Consider the following 7,898-nt stretch of genomic DNA (forward strand, 5'->3'; position numbering starts at 1 on the left):
GTTCCCCATTAGACAAACTTTGCACAAAGTGGCTTCTCCTTCAGCACTCTGCCATCTTGGCTGCTTCTCCTCTCCTCCATGTGGCCTTTCTCTGCTCTCCTCTAGCCTGGGCTTCTCCTAGAATGTAATCACTCTTCCCTGGAACACCATGATCTCTCTTCCTTTTAAAACCTTTTGGTGTTGGCCCTGGCCGGTTGGCTCAGCAGTAGAGCATCGGCCTGGTGTGCGGGAGACCCGGGTTCGATTCCCGGCCAGGGCACATAGGAGAAGCGCCCATTTGCTTCTCCACCCCCGCCCCCCCTCCTTCCTCTCTGTCTCTCTCTTCCCCTCCCGCAGCCAAGGCTCCATTGGAGCAAAGATGGCCCGGGCGCTGGGGATGGCTCCTTGGCCTCTGCCCCAGGCGCTAGAGTGGCTCTGGTCACAGCAGAGCGACCCCCTGGAGGGGCAGAGCATCGCCCCCTGGTGGGCAGAGCATCGCCCCTGGTGGGCGTGCCGGGTGGATCCCGGTCGGGCGCATGCGGGAGTCTGTCTGACTGTCTCTCCCCATTTCCAGCTTCAGAAAAATACAAAAATACAAAAAAAAAAAAAAAATAAATAAATAAATAAATAAAACCTTTTGGTGCGAAAGCCCTTCCCCAACATACATTAATATAATCACGCCCATCCCAAGCAAGAAGGGCAACTAATATTTTCAACTGGGCGATAGGCTTTCACGTGGGCAGCACCATCTTTAACAAAGTGAGCATAATATATCATATTTTATCTGCCCAACATATGAAATTCTGTTTTCCTGTTAGCCCAAGCTGATGGGCTTAAAAATCTTCCTTCCGTCTTTACTGGTTGCTTTATTCACCTTAGAGAAATTCTCTCCTCAACATTACTTTCTCTTTGGGTGAAAAGCTTTCTTAGAAAAAATTTTTGGCTTATTAATCACTCACTATATTCCCTATCACCTACAATACTATCTGACATACTGAACCTTCAATCAATATTTGTTGAAGATTTTGATAGATATAAGTAGAGACAAGAAGTTCCTGTTAGACATAAGAAGAAATTATTGTGTCATAATTTTCTGGAAGTAGACCTAAAGATGAAATAGATAGTTCTGTAAACTACATCAACACTGTATTAAAAGTTAACTCATCCATTCTTTCACTCATTTATTTATTCATTAATGTATTTTATATACTGTGTATAGCATTAGACAATCTATTGAGGGTAAGGATTTATAAGATGCAGCCCTGCCTAAGAATTTAATTCACTAAAGATTAAAATGCCTATTTTAATCTTTGATAGGCAAGTGATAGGATTATAAACATAATGGGTTTGTATAGTCAAGGGAGAGGGTAGCCATTTTTAGGAACGCTTTTTTATGAAGCACCTGGGAAATATGACTATTATTTGAAAGACGGCTTGCATAACTAGGAACTGTCACAAGTTTCTGCAACTGGATTGCTGTTGGGCAGATAAAATATATTATGCTCACTTTGTTAAAGATGGCGCTGCCCACGTGGAAGCCGTCGCCCAGGTGATATTAATGTGTGTTGGGAGTGGGCTGTAGGCAGGCAGGATCCTTGTAGCCTGGGGCTTGGTTTTAGGACTAAGCCATCCCCACCCTTTTTGATGTGGGGTGGTGCAATGCCATCATGCCCCAGAAAAGTGACTTTGTATTAGAGACTTCCCTATTTTGTATATTGGATTAAAAAGTTTTGATTTCGGCACTATAAAATGGGGCAGGCCGGAAGCTTGCTCTCTCTTAGTTCCTGAGATTAGCATTAGAGGAGAGAGCAGAGAGGAGAGCAGAGAGAGAGGCCATGTGGACGAGGCCAGGAGAGGCAGCCAAGATGGCGGAGTGTTGAGTGAGAAGCCAGTTTGTGCAGAGTTTGTGCAGGGAGAAGGAAGGAGTTGGGGAACAGAGGTGAATAAAGTCTGGTGAGCTAGAAACCTTTGATTCTAGGTGTAAAGCCAGAAGCCACGGCCAGGGCCACCATCACAGCAGCCTCCTGGCCCATACAGGTTCGCATTGGATTCGGACAGTCGGTAAAGAAACAACGGAGCCAAGAACTGATGGGCCTTCATCTTTAATTCTAGCTTGCACCCGGCAGGCAAGTAAAAATACACACTGGGCTCCAAAACCCACTCATTCAGTGCTCACAAAGCCACTGACTTATCCGAGTTTCCTAGAATCAAAGGTTTCTAGCTTACCAGCCTTATTCTCCTCTGTTCCCCATCTCCTTTTCTCTGCACAAACTAGCTTCTCCCTCATCACTCCACCATCTTGGCTGCTTCTCCTGGCCTCCTCCACGTGGCCTCCTTCTGCTCTCTGCTCTGCTCTCTCCTCTAATGTCAGGAACCACGAGGGCAAGCTCCCGTTCTACCCCTATTTTATAGTGTAGCTTCACAACCTTTAATCCAATATACAAAATAGGGAAGTCTCTACTACAAAGTCACTTCTCTGAGGCATGATTGGATTGTACCGCCCCACAGCAAAAAGGGTGGGAAAGGCTCAATCCCAAAACCAAGCCTCAGGCTACAACGATTCTCAACACACATTAATATCACCTGGGCAACGGCCTCCTTGTGTTATCTTTAACAAGGTGAGCATAATACATTTTATCTGCCCAACACTAGGAAACTCGGATAAATCAGTAGCTTTGTGAGCACTGAATGTGAGTGGGTTTTGGAGCCCAGTGTGTGTTTTTACTTGCCTGCCGGGTGCAAGCTAGGATTAAAGATCATGGCCCATCAGTTTTTGGCTCCCTTGTTTCTTTACGGACTGTCTGAATCCAATGCGAACCTGCATGGGCCAGGCAGCTGTGATGGTGGCCCTGGCTACTGGCTTTACAATTGCTAATTCCTTAAAGGCAGAAATAATACTTTTACTTGTACCTTTTATAAAGGCCAGAGCCTTTTTTCTAATTGGGAATCAATATAAAGTATATTGGTTGATTGAGTTATACTGCTAACAACATGTAGGACTCCAGCACACTGGGAACTACCAGTGTTGTATGGAAGAAACCTACTCAAGACACAAACTGATGTCAAGGGGGTAGGGCTGCCAAGGGAGGCAAAGCAGACCTCCTGAATGTCCTTCTCTCTTAGCTTTTATTGATCAGAAGCATAACGAAAGTAGCAGGATTAGAAGGGAGGGAGACCAGGTGATAAGGGGAAAGAATGACTAATTGCCATTTTGCTAACATGGAGAAAGGGCTAATTTGGGTCAGTACTTCTTTTTCTTTTGCTAACTAACAAGCACAATGGAAGGGCAGTCTAGAACCTCTAGGCTAATTTTCTTAAGCCCATTCACATGCATTCCTTTGTGTCTGCCCAAATGCACAAAGGTCATTCAATCACACATCTTGGTGTTTGCATCCAGGAGACATTCACTCTTAGGGCTTTTAACTAAAGTTCCCCCATCCAAGTCATAGAGGGTTCAAGGTTAAATGCATGATTCCCTACAACACCACATTAACCAGTTGAAATTTGAAAGTGGCAACAATGATTCTAATTAGTCTTCCATTAAAAAACAGGGGTGGTGATATCTTGACTCATCAAGGCTGTCTCCACTCAGTATACTTATGATCTTTTCAGAAGGGGATATATTTATTGCAGATGTCCCTACTGTCCTAACGTGAAGAATACTGGATGTCTCCATGAAACTTTCCCTCCGGGGTACATATAAATTTATTTTCCTGGACGTGGGTATAAATCAACTGTGCTTAATTTGCATTATGAAACCCACTACAAGGGAAATTACCTTACACATAAAAGAAGCGAGGAAGATGTTTTCCAAATGAATTGAATTTCTCGTGTTTGCCCTGTGTAAGCTGAAGAAAGTAATACCTCCCTTCATTCCTTTGATGCATCACAAGAAATTTGACAGGGGTTAGGAAGTGGTAAGCTGCATTTTATCAAGCCTCTCTCTCCTTCCCAACAGTAAAATTCTAATTAAATAAGTGTTAGAGTCAAGGTAGACTAAAGCATGAAATAGAATTAAAAAGACCCTTGAAATAACATAATGAGAAAAGTATTTTTAAACTGAATTAACACTGTTTGAAAAATGAGGCAAACTTAATCCTGTCAAATGTGGGGCTCTCAAGAGGCAAAATGTGGTACACACAGCACAGATGTGTGCTGACAGATATTCAGAAAAGAAAGAACATGCTGAGGAAAAGCTTACATAAATTGGTCATATAAATCTTTACAACAATCATAAATGAGTCACGGCAAATTTTTACAAAGGATACATTTTAACCAAAAAAGTATGATTTAGCCAAGTTTGCTGATTCAATCACTAGTCATGGCACATACAGAAACAGATGACTGTTTCTATCCTCTCTCTCTCTCTCTCTCCCCATTCCTCTCTCTCTAAAATCAGTAAATAAAGTTTAAAAATATGTTCTTGCTGATTAGCAAAAAAAAAGAGGTAGATGAAGAAAATTCAGTTTTCCTCAAATCAAAAGAGAAACAAAGAGAGGAAAGACAGTGTAAAGCCAGGAGGCAGGGCCAGAGCCACTATCACAGCAGCCCAGCCCATGCATTTTCGCATTGGATTCGGACAGTCGGTAAAGAAACAGCGGAGCCAAAAACTGGTGGGCCATAGCCTTTTATCCTAGCTTGCACCCGGCGGGCAAGTAAAAATACACACTGGGCTCCAAAACCCAGTCACATTCAGTGCTCACAAAGCTACTGACTTATCCGAGTTTCCTAGAATCAAAGGTTTCTAGCTCACCAGACTTATTCACCTCTGTTCCCCATCTCCTTCCTTATCCCAAATACAAACTCTACACAAACTGGCATCTCACTCAGCACTCCGCCATCTTGGCTGCTTCTCCTGGCCTCCTCCACGTGGCCTTTTTCTGCTCTCCTCTGCTCTCTCTTCTAATGATAATCTCCCAGGAACCAAGAGCCAAGTCCCGTTCTGCCCCCATTTTATAGTGTAGCTTCACAACCTTTAATCCAATATACAAAATAGGGTAGTCTCTAATACAAAGTCACTTCTCTGAGGCATGATTGGATTGTACCACCCTACATCAAAAAGGGTAGGAAAGGCTTAATCCCAAAACCAAGCCTCAGGCTACAACAATTCTCAACACACATTAATATCACCTGGGCAACGGCCTCTTTAACAAAGTGAGCATAATACATTTTATCTGCCCAACAATCCACCCCTATGCTCACTTTACTACCCACCAATTTACATCACCAGCATCCCCGTGCAAGGAAACTAGCACATTACACAAGTTACAACAGCAAAAATCATACAGTTTCAACAATTACAAAGGTACACTTCACCAGTCTCTGAGCACTTTGCCCAAAGCGCAAAATGTCCTCGGCCTTCTTCCTAGCCATGGGAAAAGCTTCCCGGGGCAGGGCAGTGCTTCCAGCAAAGCCACCCCCCACCCCCATCAGGGTATTTCACATTGTCCAAAATCCGTAATCCGTAAGTCCATCCAACAAAGGAGCCAATGCCCACTCCGGTCGTAGTCCAGGAAATCAGTCCATGTACATGGGGTGTCAGCCACCCCCCTCATCCCTGCCATCCTCGCAGGTCTTACACTGTCCCAAAGAGGGGCACATGGCAATGGCAGTCAGCATTTCCATCTCTGCTCTGGAAAGCATGCCCAGCCCTATGTCCCCAAATCGCAGACCTACCGGGGCCATAGTAGGTGCTCCTTGCAGCTGGGCTCCCATTTTATGAAGACTGCGGATTGCAACTCCAGCCCGATTCTCCTCATCCTCCAAAGAGGAACTGAAAACACCAACTCCTGCTGCCAGGCTCAAGCCCCAGGCTACCGCCGCCTTCTGCTCCACAGACCTTGCAGCTCCGGACCCGGCCTCAGCTTCAGCCTCAGCCTCAGCCACGGCCTCCTGCCGCTGCTGGCTCTCCGCAACATCCAAGGCAAGCTGCAACTCACGGACCTGTGAATCCTCCTCCAGCTGCTGCTCCATTTCCAGGCGAATCTCGAACACCTGGTTGGCCTCCTCCTCCAGCATTTCCTCCAGCTCCAGGGTCAGCATTGGTTTCTCCTGCGTTTGCTCCAGCTCCTTTCGCTGCTCGGTTTGCAGGTCCCAGGCAGCCTCTTCCACAGAGCTCTCGGTTTCCTCACGCATGGCTGTAAAAGTCAGCCAGCCTACGATCCCCAAAAGGACAGCCATGGGGAACCCTAACACTAGCCAGTCCTCTGCTCCACCACTCAAAGGCTCCTTGCTGATCTGTATCGAATCCTGCCACAGACTACGCCAAATGTAAAGCCAGGAGCCGCCATCGGGGCCATTCACATGCAGGTTCACATTCAGTGCTCACAAAGCTACTGACTTATCCGAGTTTCCTAGAATCAAAGGTTTCTAGCTCACCAGACTTATTCACCTCTGTTCCCCATCTCCTTCCTTATCCCAAATACAAACTCTACACAAACTGGCATCTCACTCAGCACTCCGCCATCTTGGCTGCTTCTCCTGGCCTCCTCCACGTGGCCTTTTTCTGCTCTCCTCTGCTCTCTCTTCTAATGATAATCTCCCAGGAACCAAGAGCCAAGTCCCGTTCTGCCCCCATTTTATAGTGTAGCTTCACAACCTTTAATCCAATATACAAAATAGGGTAGTCTCTAATACAAAGTCACTTCTCTGAGGCATGATTGGATTGTACCACCCTACATCAAAAAGGGTGGGAAAGGCTTAATCCCAAAACCAAGCCTCAGGCTACAACAATTCTCAACACACATTAATATCACCTGGGCAACGGCCTCTTTAACAAAGTGAGCATAATACATTTTATCTGCCCAACAGACAGCCTCAGTAAATGTCTTTTCAGTGAAATCTGGGACTTGTCATATTTTTCACTCTAAGATCTCTCAAGATTATAAGACCTTGGAGGCCTGAAACTGATTCATTGTGTTGATATCCTAACATGAATAGTAATGGACCATAAAAAATACAGGTACCAAGTAGAAAAGGGTAAGTCATAAGAGGGAGAAGAGGTAACCTAGACTGTGCTGGTGTAAACGTGGGTGGCTTGCTGTAGGAAGTCATCAGGAACTCAGGCTCATTGTGTCTTCTTGCTCCATCATCCTCACCATGTGGCTTTCATCTTGTGGTATGGCCACCAGCATTTCAGCCACCAGAGTGGAGGAAATCTTCCTTCTTTGTTAATGGCATTTTCTGGAAATTATACATTTATACTAAATGCTATCCAGCATTTAGTCACATGGCTATGCTGAGCTGCAAAAAGGCTGGGAAATGTAGTCTCTAGCTGAGTGGCCTAGTGTCCAAGTAAAACTCAGGGGAATGAGAGAGAGAGAGAAAAAAAGATACTAGTACCAATTAATAGATTCTGCCACTCAGCTCCAGAAGAATGCAAGCAGAATCTTGAAGCCAAGATGGTATAGGCTAAGTAGAGAGACAGGAGTATGTGCAACTGGCAGTGAGAAAGAGGGTAGAAAGCCAAGCTGCAGTCAACAAATGAATGGGTAATGATGGATAAGGTGAAAGGTTAATTTTATTGACAGCTTAGTAAGGGTCAGATCCAGTCCTATCTGATTTGTGTGGCCTTGTTTGTTTAATCCACTGAACAGCTCTCCAAGGTAAGTATGATAACTATTATTTCCAACTGACAGATGGAAAAACTGAGGCACAGAACACTTTAAAAATTCACTCAATCGTATGCCTAGAGGCCGCCAATGTTGGAGGACAAATTAGAAAAATCAGGATGAACAGTCATTTAAAGCAGTGGTCCCCAACCTTTTTTGGGCCACGGACTGGTTTAATGTCAGAAAATATTTTCATGGACCGGCCTTTAGGGTGGGACGGATAAATGTATCACGTGACCGAGACAAGTTTCAAGAGTGAGTCTTAGATGGATGTAACAGAGAGAATCTGGTCATTTTTAAAAAATAAAA

The sequence above is a fragment of the Saccopteryx leptura genome, chromosome 3 (genome assembly GCF_036850995.1).
Source record: "Saccopteryx leptura isolate mSacLep1 chromosome 3, mSacLep1_pri_phased_curated, whole genome shotgun sequence".
NCBI classification, from domain to species: Eukaryota; Metazoa; Chordata; class Mammalia; order Chiroptera; family Emballonuridae; genus Saccopteryx; species Saccopteryx leptura.